Source organism: Daktulosphaira vitifoliae, unplaced genomic scaffold, assembly GCF_025091365.1.
Source record: "Daktulosphaira vitifoliae isolate Bord-2020 unplaced genomic scaffold, ASM2509136v1 Scaffold_4, whole genome shotgun sequence".
NCBI classification, from domain to species: Eukaryota; Metazoa; Arthropoda; class Insecta; order Hemiptera; family Phylloxeridae; genus Daktulosphaira; species Daktulosphaira vitifoliae.
The window spans coordinates 11,546,032-11,560,048 of record NW_026099575.1 but is presented as its reverse complement, the minus strand read 5'-3'; the positions used below and the strand labels follow the sequence as shown (position 1 = coordinate 11,560,048).

General features: G+C 27.3%; 1 long non-coding RNA gene across 1 annotated transcript; it reads right to left on the bottom strand.

Annotated features, from left to right (window-relative positions):
• Nucleotides 1-10,553: 10,553 nt before the first annotated feature.
• Nucleotides 10,554-11,279, bottom strand: LOC126904213 (uncharacterized). Its single transcript, XR_007703694.1, has 3 exons — nt 11,133-11,279; nt 10,835-11,073; nt 10,554-10,765 (listed from the first exon to the last, which is right to left on the bottom strand). It is a non-coding gene; the product is annotated as an uncharacterized LOC126904213 (long non-coding RNA).
• Between the last annotated feature and the right edge of the window lie 2,738 nt (nt 11,280-14,017).

Below are 14,017 nucleotides of genomic sequence, written 5' to 3'. Positions count from 1 at the left end.
TTAAGTGCTATACAACATGTATGCATGTCAGAACAGAAATATGAACATTATGAGAACTTGATTACTTGTGTAAATTCGTTCAAAAGTACATTCCCTGCAGTTACAACTATGATCAATCGTTTATTAGAAATTTTGGCCTTGTTTAAAAAAGCGTACATTGGGGATTACATGGCGAAATCGCAATCATGTTTTAAAATTGTAGTGAAAATTGCATCAGAATATAACAATATTTTAAAAAGCCTTAATATTTCTTTAAATGCTGAAACTAATGCAACAAATGTAATAGAATTTTTGGACACGATACGTCAAAAGCGATTACTTGTGACCCATTTACTTTCATGTAATAAATTCAATCAATTTCTTAATTACTATTGTGTTCCTGAAAAAATATTNCATTTACTTTCATGTAATAAATTCAATCAATTTCTTAATTACTATTGTGTTCCTGAAAAAATATTGTTAACAAGATATGAATTAATACGCTCATATGAAAATATTTATCATAATTTAATATTTCTTAATTTAAGTTCAGATTTAATACGAATTTGTGAAGATTTTGTTAAAACTGACTACGATTTATATTTTAGTGAATTATTAAACTAATATATTATTTTTTATAAGTAAAATAAATACCATTTTACATTTTTAAAATTTCCTCGGTGTTATGATTTAATAAAGCCCTATATATGTATTTTAATATCATTAAAATCTTTTAAATTGTTAAATTTACTTAACAAATGTTAAAAATTAAGTGAGACTCGACTTTATTTCATTCATTAATAAAATAAAAAAATATAATAAACATTTATTACTAAAGAATAATATTATTTAAAATTAAAATTCTATTAAAAATATTGATTTATTACTAGAATATACAACTCAAAAAGTCACAAAAATTTTGTGTTAAACGAACCGAGAGAGCAGAGTGTGTGACATATAACGTGTAGTTGAAGAAATTAAAGTAAACGCTAATGTATACATAGATAGTCATAAACTGGAGCACGTAGAGGAAATGGTATACCTAGGGATCAAAATTACATCTGTTGGTAAGAGCGTCCGCGAGATAAAACAACGCATAACATTAGCTACCTTTAGTAAAAAAACATAAGTTGCTCACTTCAATAAAGTTACATCTCAATATCAAGAAGAGACTTATAAAAACATATGTAAGGAATGTTGCAACATATGGATGTGAAACTTGGATAATAAATGATACCAAAAAGATAAATTAGAAAAATTCTAGATGTGGTGTTGGAGGCATATAGATAAGTTGGATCGAGCGAAAAACAAATGAAGAAGTGTTTAGAGCTGTGGGAGAAAATCACACAATTATAGATGCGATTAGAGCAATACGCTGGAAAATGGTTGGAGGTGCCCTGAGACACTCAGAAGAGTTGTGTCATAACTTAAAAATTAATAAAAGAAAAAGATTGAAAGAGTTTATATTGTTGAGTGAATTAAAGTGAGGATTATAGCGAGAGTTACTTTTGATTCGGGGTGTATTTCAAGGGTTATAAAATGACAATATAAATATTCTTATAAATTTAAAAATCTTACCTGATAATTATTCTTCAATTGTTATATTAACTTCAGTGATAATATTAATAAAATGATAAATAAAATAACACAAATTCAAGTTTTTGGTTCATATATTAAGCACGTAAGAACTTCGACAATGATGATCGCAATATCCACGTATCTTTATGTATCCAGAGAACGAAATGAACAGTGAGGAATAAGGGTTTGCTTCACCTTTTTATAATATTTTATACCCCCTAAAATCATCATTGTCTAATTCTTAAAGTATAACTGTTTATTTGACAAATAATCATAAAATACAAAGATTATTTCAGATGAATAGAATATAAATAATTTTTACATTTATATATAATATTAACATATTTTTTTCCAATAAGACCAGGACTAATACAATGCATTTAATTATTAAAACTAAAATAACAAAGATGACAAAAAAAATTTATAGATTTCCTCTCGGAATGAATGATTTCTAAAAGTGACTACTAATCAATTTATGATAGAATCATGTATATTATTATAATATTATATATTATATAACTAAACAGGGAGTGTTTGTTAAATGTTATTTGTTAGAAAAGGATCATTTTTTTCAAAGAATATAATGTATAAATATTCTATGTTATGGTAGTGACAAGTATATTACGACAGTTGCATAATATAATATTAGAGGGTATGACAGATAGAAAGAAAATTACAGGACGTTCCCGAAACTCATATATAGGACAAATTCAGTGTGATGCAAGAGTCAAAACCTTGGAGGAACTTAAATAAAAGGCGAGTAACCGGTTTGAATGAAGAATTGAAGTTGTAAACCAACTTTTGTATTGATAAAAAAAAAAATGAACCTATGTCCCTTCAAATATTGGTTTAAACGTCTCCAAGTCATTATTGTTGTATTGTAGTAGACATGTTAGATGGAGTGTTAAAGGGTAATCAACATCATCTATAATCAAAGAGTTGTTATTCGTATTTAACTTGTTTATCACCTATGTTCACATCACCGTTTGAAATTTTTTTTGGAAAAATTGACTTTTATGAAAAAGTTGCTATTTTAAATCCCCCTGTAGGCAAGTAAAGGGTCAAATTAAACAAAATGATATTCAACGATAGAAAAATACTTAGGGTATTTATATAAAATAAATTTATTTTGATTCATTCATTTTTAAAAATGTTTTAGTCGTTTTAATAAAAAAAAACCCAGCAGAGTGAGATCGCAGTATAGTAGGGACGTTGCATAGTTGGGTCCAGTATAGATTTAATCTGACAGTGATTAAAATCACTATCATAAGAAACGCTTCGATGCAAATCTGTAGATTGTGTTTAACTCTAAAAAAATGGTGGATAATTACAATAACAACATCAACTTTTATTTCCTTAGTTATACCCAGATTAGTAATTTTTAGCTTCGATGCGAAGCTGAGAAGGTATTGGTTTTACTAAGATGTGTTTTTTTTTTTTTTTTTTTTTTTTTTTTCCATTTTTTTTTTTTTTTTTTTTTTTTTTTTTTTTTTTTTTTTTTTTTTTTTTTTGTGTCTGTTACCACTTTTTCTCAACTCTAACCGAACCGATTTCTTTCAATGATACGTCAAAAGATCACAAATCGTATCTAGTCGAAGACATTACCCTTAAAAATTGAAAAAAATTCCCTCGTTCCCCGTAAAAGGGGGAAACCTCCAAAAAAATTACAAATTTAAAAATCGCTAATTTTCGAAATTTTTTCAATTTTTTTTACTTAAAAGTGCCATAACTTTTTCAAAAATAAACATATCAATATAATTCTTTTTTATATAGATGCATAATATCATTACCTTTCATTTGGTATATTTTTTTCATAAATTTAACCCTTAACCTGCCCACAAGGGGGGATTTAAAATGACAACTTTTTCACAAAAAATTAATTTTTTTAACTTAAATTTTGAAAATGTTCCGGAAGGTCTGACACTTTTATATATATCTTAAATTAAAGCTAATGTAATATGCTTTATCATGAAAAAAAAAAATTTCGGACTTTATCTTATCTTCATGGTGAAAATGGCTACCGAATGCTATTTTTGTGTGAAAATTTTCGATTTTGTATTTTCCATTTTTAACTTTATTATGCTATAACTTTTTGAAAAATGTATGAATCATTACAATTTTTTTATGAGAAGTAGTATTTATATAGATCTTTCATTCGACATACTGTTTTTTTAAATCGGACCATTTCCCTAAATACAGGGGGGATTCAAAACATAAAAATGCATATAGAAAGTAGAACTTTTTCAACGTAACTTTTGAAAGTGTTCCGGAAGGTCTGACACTTTTATATATATCTTAAATTAAAGCTAATGTAATATACTTTATAATGGTAAAAAAAAATTTCGGACTTTATTTTATCTTCATGGTGAAAACAGACATTAAACTTAATAAAAAAAATACGATTTTTGTAAAAAAATTCTTTTTTATATTTTTAACTTTATAATGCTATAACTTCTCGAAAGATGTATGGATCAATATAATTCTTTTTTTTGTAGATGCATGATGTCTTTACCTATCATTTGGTATATTTTTTTTATAAATCTGACTTTTTACCTGCCTACAGGGGGGGATTCAAAATGACAACTTTTTCACAAAAAATTGACTTTTTCAACTTAAATTTTGAAAGTGTTCCGGAAAGTCTGACACTTTTATATATATCTTAAATTAAAGCTAATGTAATATACTTTATCATGGAAAAAAAAAATTTCGGACTTTATTTTATCTTCAAGGTGAAAATGGCTACCAAATGCTATTATTGTGTGAAAATTCTCAATTTTATTTTTTACATTTTTAACATTATAATGCTATAACTTATTGAAAAGTGTATTGATCAATATAATTTTTTTATGGGAAATACTATTTTCTAATAATCTCTTTTTTATTCTACATACTTTGTCTTAATCAGGATATTAATAAGGAACTAGCAGTTTATGAAGCTTTTGGAATAATCCACCAATTTTTTAAAATTAAACACTATCTAAAGATTTGCATCGAAGCGTTTTTTTTTGATAGTGATTTTAATCACTGTCAGATATCATTATACTTGATCCAACTATGCCACGTCACCACTGTGCCGCGACCCCCCTGTGCTGGGGTTTTTTTTTTTGAAGGGGGAAGAAGACCGATTCCAAATTTCCGATTTAAAATCTTTTTTGTCTCTCCTTATTAGTGCCCATTATTATAACATTTAATTGGTTATAGTTTTTTCATTTATTAATTGGTAAAAAAAAGTATTGGGGTACATGTAACTGATGATAGGATTCGTCATTAAACAGATGTTTTATAAAAGTATTCGGTATCCCATTCTCTAAAACTGTCATTCCAATTAGTCTTTTATAAAATCAAACAAAAATATGATTTAATATGATTTCATTGTTTAAAGGCGAACAACGAAATTAATTCAGTCCAGTTGAATTCGATCTTTGATTGGTGCAATCTGAAGAGACTTGAGGGGGTATAGTTTCCTAAATTTTTGCTATAAAATACACCGCGAAAATTAATTCATTTGTATTTCTTGTTGTATAGAAATATTTTTTTTGATTAGGTAAAAAATTATGTAAATTAGAGTTCCCAAATATTTTGTTACAATACTTGTACGCTCTAGTCAATTTAAGTAAACACAAGACAGTTATAAGTTAACAGTCGCCAATAGTTTATGATACATTATAAATTTAATTTACTTAACTCTTCTGTTAAGATAATTAGTTTTAAACTTTACTAACTCGAGTTGAAAATATGCAGTCGATTTAGTAAAAAATAGTTATTCTTTTTCATTTGTGAATTACCTGAAGTTTTGTCAGTTGTACACATAGAGTTAAATATTTTAATTTATAATTAAACAATTATTCATTTTTTCTCATTAAATGGAAATCAAATATAATAATGTAATATTAAAACGTACAACTTTTTTATATGATTTATATATATAAAATCTGGCATTATATTTTCACAAAACATAGTACATTACATTATTATACATATAATAAATTAAAACATTTTCCTTTGGTGTAAATACATATTATATCTATAACTTTTTAATGAATTAATTCGTGACAATAACAATTTTCATTTTATAATTTACTAATGCATTTGTATTTATCTGATAAACGATTTGAGAATTTAAATGGGACGTAATAATGAACTAATAAACTAAAATTATTATTTTAATTATACGTATTAATCGTAAAATATTGTTGATACATGGAAAAGGTAGGTGTATAACTTTTGTTCAATTCGTTGGTAACAAGCGTTGTTTATACAATAAATAAAATAATGTGTACGTTATTTATTTTGAAAATTAATTTTTATTTTTTAGGAATAGTATTTAAATTTTTAAAAAAAACTTCATTTTGTATTTATAGAACAATACATTTGTATTTGCAGGATACACGTTCAGCTAACGAGATGAAAACACTGGCAAAATAGTCATCTTTTCACAGTGATGTCCTAGCTCAGGAAGCCCTCATTAAATTTGAGATTTTTTTTCTCTTTGGATCAATTAGGAAATTGTCTGAAAGGTCATTAAGGAAAAATGTTTTTATGTATTTCCTCGATTCCCGATAAAACATTATGAATTAGTGATAAATAGGTTTAGAATAAGGCACATTAGGTTCTTTCATGGGCACCTCATGTGACAAGCCAGAACAATGTATCACCTATGGGGAAGACCTTACTGTGAAACATATGATTAGTTGTAGAAAATATACAAACATCAGAAACAACGTAATTTTCCTGAAAATTTGTACGAATTACTAGGTTCGAACCATGAAATCACTGAAAAAGTTATTTCGTTATTAAATTAAACTAAATATTACAATAAAATCTAACTTTTTGAATTTTAAAATTATGTATATTTAAATACCTACATTTGTAAATATCTATTATATTATAAAACTTGTCAATTATTATGAGCCAATAACTAGAGCTTCTCTGGGGGTCTATTTTTGAATCGTCCGTTCGTCGAACGTATACGTTCGTTGAACGGACACGTTCCTCAAAATACGTCCAACGAACGGACACGTTCCTCGAACGTTTACGTTCGTCAAAATACGGTCAACGAACGGACACGTTCCTCGAATGGTCACGTTCGTCAAACGGATTCTATTGTTCCATTAGGTATACGGCCTTTTAGGTATTGTTCGATGAACATATATGTTTTACGATTGTTTGCAATCTATTGTAATAACATAAATAAATATTTTGAAAATTAAATTCATACAGCTTGATTTTTAATATTTTAATATTTATTTTTAATTAATATAATACTTTTTAATAACAATAATTTATTACTAATACATACATTTATAATTTGCTAATTTAATTTATTTGATGTGAATTTATTCTAAGTAATTCGCTAAAACTATATAAATAATTTAATTACACAAATTCTAACAAAAATGTATTTACAATTGCATACAAGTTAAATTAAAAATGATTAATACACTTTAAAACAACAATACTTAAATTTTCGAAAATAAAGTGTTACATATATTTTATTTTATTTATTCATTTTAAGATTAATTGATATAATTTATAAATTATGTTACATATAAATAAATAATAAATTTAATAAGATTTTAGTTCTTAATTGGAAAAAATGACACCCTAGGTCACGGTCTACTCCTAAATACGCCACTGTTTTGAAAAGTTGTTAACATAACAAACATATAATTTCATGAATAATTTTCACAAAAAACTTAAGGTAAATTTTCAAAAGATGGTTTATTACGAGGTGCAAGAATGCAACCAACAAAATAGTTGTTACACGTATTACGAGTTTTAATTAATATTACTGCGTAATCATAATATAATATTATGTTTCAATTTATTAAACATATCAAAAATGGAAATTAATTTATAATATTTTAATATTTTGTACTTTTTTTTTAGACAACGTAATATTTAAAACATAAATATTACTTTTTTCTGCACGTGTTCAAACAATAGGGGTAAAAATTTTTGAGTTAATATACATGTATAATACACAAGGGTTTACAAATACAGGTAGCTAATTGGTTTTTTATGACATCGATATTAGCAGGTACACAGCATTGTTATTATTAATAGTAGTAAGGCACATTGTTGTGAGTTTATAAATACACTAACTGACAATACAGAAGGTATATCTAATGATAGTCATAATTGATAATAAAGAATCCGTNAGCACATTGTTGTGAGTTTATAAACACGCTAACTTACAATACAGAAAGTATATCTATTGATAGTCATAATTGATAATAAACAATCCTTAACTGTTACAGCAATGCCATAAAAATCTAATTAGCTACCTGTATTTATAATCCCTTATATATTATACAATGTATAATATACATATATAGTATAAGGAATGAACTTAAAAAGTGTTACATAATTAATAATTCAAGAATGATGTGTAACTAAAGATAATCGAAAAAAAAATGTTTAATTTATTATTATTCTGTAAGTAATTGAGTGGGTAATGATAAAAAAATCACTCTGTATACAATGTATTTTATGGTTGCATTTTTCAAGTGAATTTTATTAAATAATGTGATTTTTGTTTATATTACTCAATTATCTCAAAAAAGGTCTCGCTGCATTTAAAGAGATTGTAAACAAATATTATGTATCATTGATGCGCTGTTGCATTGAAATAATTTGGAAACTATTAGATAATAGTTCTATTTAAAATAATTTTTAATATTTAACTAAAAATTTTTGTTTATAAATTTCAATCATTTTTTTAAACTAATTTATGTTTTGTATAACAACATAATTAATTGTAATAATATTTATTATAATAGATATATTTTTATTAATAAAAATATATATTAAATTTTTTTTTATGTTCCTAAGTCAATTAGGAAATCTTACTCAAACTGGGGGGCCTTAGTTCCCCTATTTCCGATTATAGCTACTTCTACGAATAATTGATTTGTTTAATAAATTTATTTAATGATTGACGATTTTATTTCAAAATTATATTTTAGGTAAATATGTTTGTCTAAAAGGCAAGTGTAAGGGTCAAACCTTTCTTTTGTTATTTATGACCGTCCGTTCGATCGACCGTTCGACCCACCGTTCGCTAACGGATGGTTTCTATTATCCGTTATGACGAACGTTTTTTAATGTTTTGAACGGTCGTCCGTTCGATGTTTCATACGTTCCGAACGTGTTCACGGACAACGTTCGCCATATAAACCTATATAAAATAAAATCTGAACGTATACGTTCGTGAACGGACGATTGAAAAATAGACCCCCTGGNTGAACGTATACGTTCGTGAACGGACGATTGAAAAATAGACCTCCAGGTCTTAAATAAAATAATAAGGTGCTTTTATGTATATTCTCCAAAAACAAAATTCTGAGAACACCCTTGTTACTCTTGTATACGGGCGTAGGTTTTTTTTATAAGAATTAGTCCCTCCAAAGTTCCGAAGAATCATATTTGTTATAAGGAATATTTAAAAAAAATAAAGATAATTTTCTTTGTTTTTCCTAAACTCCGACACCGTCCTTAAATTTTTGTGGTTTATATTCAATGAGTGACAAAAGTAGGTCATTGAGATTAATTTTGCACTCAAAAAATTTCTTTTATAGTAGACATAAATAGAATCTATAAAACTTATTCATTGAGGGAGAGTTTCTAAAATAGAGTTAAATAAATTATTTTTCAACATCATATATGTTCGTTGGGTCAAGCAAAAACATACAATCGAAACGAATGATAATGCGCCCTTTGCCATTATTATTTGTCTATACTTAAGCGAATAATTTTTCACTTCTATTTTAAATAATAGTAAAAACCATGAACACGATAAAAGACAATTTATTTTGTGCGTTTGAGAAGCGATAGATTTAAATAATCTTTTTATGTATTAACACATTAAAATCGCCTACTATTCCAGATTTTCAGATATAATTAAAAGTACGAGCTTTTCTTTGAATTGATATACGAGTGCAAATCGTGATCATAAAGGTTTACATTACTAATGAATATTGGTAACAGAACATTCTAATGAATTCCCTCCTATAAATTTATTTTGAATGTTTTGAATCTATTTTAACTTTTAAGTCCCAATTAAAATCAAAAAAGTACTGTAAAATTATATATTACACATTCATAATAATCATATATTTATTAAATATTACAATTTTCATTTAGTTATAAATACTATGTTTAAATGATAATGCTATAAGAGTTTATTGTTTATGTTGAAATTTTTTTAAATAATATATTACATTCATGGAACAGTGGTAATTACAATTTAGACTAGATATAATTTTAAAATTAATTAATAAAATATTTTTATTAACTAATAGTAGTGATGATAAACAGGTAACAGAATAAAATAAATTAAATGGACTAGATATCTTTGTTACTTTATTAATAACAAAGAAAAACGTATTAAATCTCAGTTTACAAGTGATAAGTACATATTTTTACGGAGAATAACAATTATTTAATACTATAAAATTTTTAACTACTGATAAATAAAATATCAAGGAATACTTATGAAAAAAATTAATGGTGCCCCACATTGTCAAAAATATGTGAAATCTAATTTTGTAACAATTTCATTGGAATTATTATTAAAAAAAAAAAAGCTATTTATGTATTTTTTTTAAGGAAATATCAAACTGATTTCAAAAATTGTATATTAGATTTTAAAGAAAACGAACTTTAAATAAATAATTTTTTACTCTTTAATATTTTATTTAAACATTTCTTTGAGCAACTTTGGAAATTATAATGATTTTATTAATTTATATAATAATTTAACATTTGTTAAAAAACTTATGTCACAAAATTAAAATTATTTAATGATGATTTAATATATTTTTACTTTTAGACGACACACAGGATTTGTAAATAAGAAAAAATTAATGTTACTTATATATAATCAAAAATTATTCATTCTTAGCACAACTTATATTAAAACTTGTAGCAAAACTTACACAGTTAATTATTTAAATTTTTTATACATAATTGTTTTGAAACATAAATTAAAAAATAAATTTATATTTAAAATAATATACACACAATTTACTTAGGAAATCAAAATCAAGCTGTTGAAAATAGATCTCGGTCTATATATTCAACACGGGATGTATTGATAACTGGAAGTGCTTCTTGTAGAGTACCCAGAGAACGGGGTAGACCAATTTACCTGTCTGAAAATGTTTATACTTACATACAAAACAGAAGTTTTACTAATATGTCTGACCTAAAATAAAAATGATTATGTTTTTTAATTTTTAGGCAAATACTAAGTTATATTATTTAATTTATTTACTTTGATTTCTTATTATTCAGACAATTAAGATGTATTTGCTACAAGTCTGACTGTAGGGGCACTGCTTCTATGGTATTAGTGCCAGAAAATGCAACCATTAGGTTCCTCCACGAGCACAATCATTTCTCAAATAATGATGTGGAGATCGGTGCTTATAATACACAACTCATGAGCTGGGCATTCACTGAGTCAACACAAACCTGGGCGCTATTGGAAGAAACTTCCAGAAAGTAATAAGACTAAAAAAAGTATATTCAACAATTACTGAATTGAAGTTATAAATACTATATTTTTTTACTTAGATAACCTAATGCAGCATAGGAAAAAAATCCAGAGTCCTCCCTTAGAATAATGCGTAACACATGGAGGAAATATTGCACCACATCCAAAATTATTGGATAGACACAATTAGACCTCAAGAATTCTCAGTTTATGGGTTCAGCATTTGAACAAATAATTAGTTATTTTAACTCTTCCCAAAGATACTTATTCACGTGGTCAAATTAGACTTGGAGCACCAAATTATATAATGTACACAAATTAACGATTTTATATTTATATTAGTCTTTATTTTTTAATAATTCACACTAATGAAGCAATCACTAATAAAACTTCACATGACAATTTTTACAGCACATATTCGTTATAGAAAAATTAGCTTAGATGTTAAAAAAAAGATGCAATTAGTTTAAGTTTTGTGGGTCAATTGAAAAAACTAACAGTTTTTTGATTTGATGAAAATATTTTGTAATTATTGAATAATTAATTCTCAAATATATATTCTAACAATAGAGCAAACTTTTTCAAACATTTATATTAAAACTATTAATTTTATGTTACTTAATAAAAGACTATTATTATTCGAGTATTAATAACATTTGTCAAATGTGAGAAATTGTAACTGAAAATAATAAGAAGAATGTATGTTATTGTATAATAACTATAGTAGCAAATAAATGATAATTAAAAAAAAAAATGTAATTAAAATTTTATAATATTATTAATAATAATATAATTTATTTAATAATGTAGTAGGTACTTACCCATTGGGAATTCAAAATACAAATAACGATAAAAGCCACGTGACCCTGATTAATTAATGCATAAGTGAAACTATTCGTTGTTTACTACTAATTGCCACTAACCCTACTACACTAATACCATAACAATACCGGTTCGTAAAAGTCATCATTAAGATAGTTAATATATTTTAAGTCAGTTTTGTATTATGGGGGGCATTAGCAGAACCTTTATATTCATTAACACGCTTATATTAGTTTCACCTGTATGTATGTATGTTTTTAACTCTCCAAGGGCCGCGCGTTATCGCATATTCCGTCGTCTATGGCCTTGAGACCAGACTGTCATAACGCATTCACCTCACCCCACGCCTCGCTCACCTAACGACGACAACACTATTCCTATATAAATTTATTTTTGGTTATTGTACCCGTACACGCGTGCTTGTCATCAATATTATATATTATATAAATATTATATAAACAAATTTTTATTTTGACTGACCAATATCATCCGCTTGTCATACTGCTTATGTATATATTCCTACCGCCGTTTATACCTCAGGTATAACGTTAGTCTGACCCGCCCGCCCACAAAACACGGATATACCTAGTGAATGATACGTTTACGTACTTAAGTCGCTTTACTTGTATATATATATTCTAATTACTTCTTCTTCTTTTACTGGCATTCTTACTCTCTAAGAGTTTTTGCCGCCATTACTACGTTTCGCCACCTATCTCTATCTTGGGCTGTCTCTCTCCAGTCTTCAACTCCAAGGATTCTTAAATCTTCTTCTACCACGTCGATCCATCTTTTCTTCGGCCTCACTCTAGGTCTTTTCCCTTGTGGTTTCCATTCCAATGTTACCCTGGCTATTTCGTTCTCTTTTCTTCTCGCTATGTGTCCTAACCATTGTATTCTTTGGCCCTTAATAAAACTTGTTACCGGTGCTATTTCCAACATGTCATATAGTTCTCTGTTGTACCTTCTCCGCCAACTCCCCGTTGTTTCATCGATGACTGGTCTGCATATTTTCCTCCACACTCTGTGCTCAAAAGTCCTCAGGTTTCTTTCTGTTTGTTTGGTCGTTGTCCACTCTTCGCAACCATACGTGAGAGTCGGTCTTATAATAGCCGTGTACAATCTTGCTTTCGTTTTTCTAGATAGAATTTTGGATGTAAAGAATTTAATTATTGTGTAGAACGTTTTTTGAGCTTTATTTATCCGAATACTTATTTCCTTTGACCAATCATTCTTTGTACTTAACGTTGCTCCCAGATATTTAAAATTGCTAACTTTTTCGTATGCTAAATTCTCCATCTCACTAGGGCCCTCCCCACTATCTAATAGTTCCATTATCTTTGTTTTCTCAGTATTTATTTCAAGACCAATTTTTTTCGCTGCTTCTTCTAGCACTCTGGCAGCGTTAGCTGTATCTGCAAGCGAATCGCCAAGTATATCCAAATCGTCAGCGAATCCGAGGAGCCGTATCTTATTCTGGCCGATTAGTAAACCACCTTCATTGTCCTGTAGTAATCTTACTACCGTCTCTAGGGCAAGATTGAAAAGTACTGGGGAAAGAGCATCCCCCTGTTTTAGCCCGGTTTCTTTGTACAGGCTTTACGTTCCCGTATGAAACTTTCTTTAGTCATTTGAGTGTTGTTTTTAATAAATTAATTTCTCGATTTTCGGCGTCTGTCTACAGCAACTCTACAATTATCATTATACCAAGTATTTCTTGACCTTTTTAGCTCACTAATACTAGTGGCCGCTGCTTTGTTAACAGCGTTTCTCTCTATTTCCCAATCCAGATATATGTTCATTTGTGCATTATTCTCTTTAAGGTTCTTCGTGACTTCGTTCTCATAATTCTTCCTCACTATTTCATCTTTGAGTAACTCTAGATTAATTTTGATCCCTTTTTCTTGCTTTAATTTCGATTGGCTTTTTAACTTTGATTTAAGTTTTGCAATCATTAAGTAGTGATCCATGTCACAATCGGCGCCTCTCTGGCTTCTTACATCGTAAATGGCACTACGGTATCTAGTCTATATGGAGATGTGAGTCGGTATTATACATATGTATTATACGGTATGATACACGCGTATAAAATTATTTTATACCGGCTGTATCAAAAAAAAAAAAAAAAAAATCTTTTAT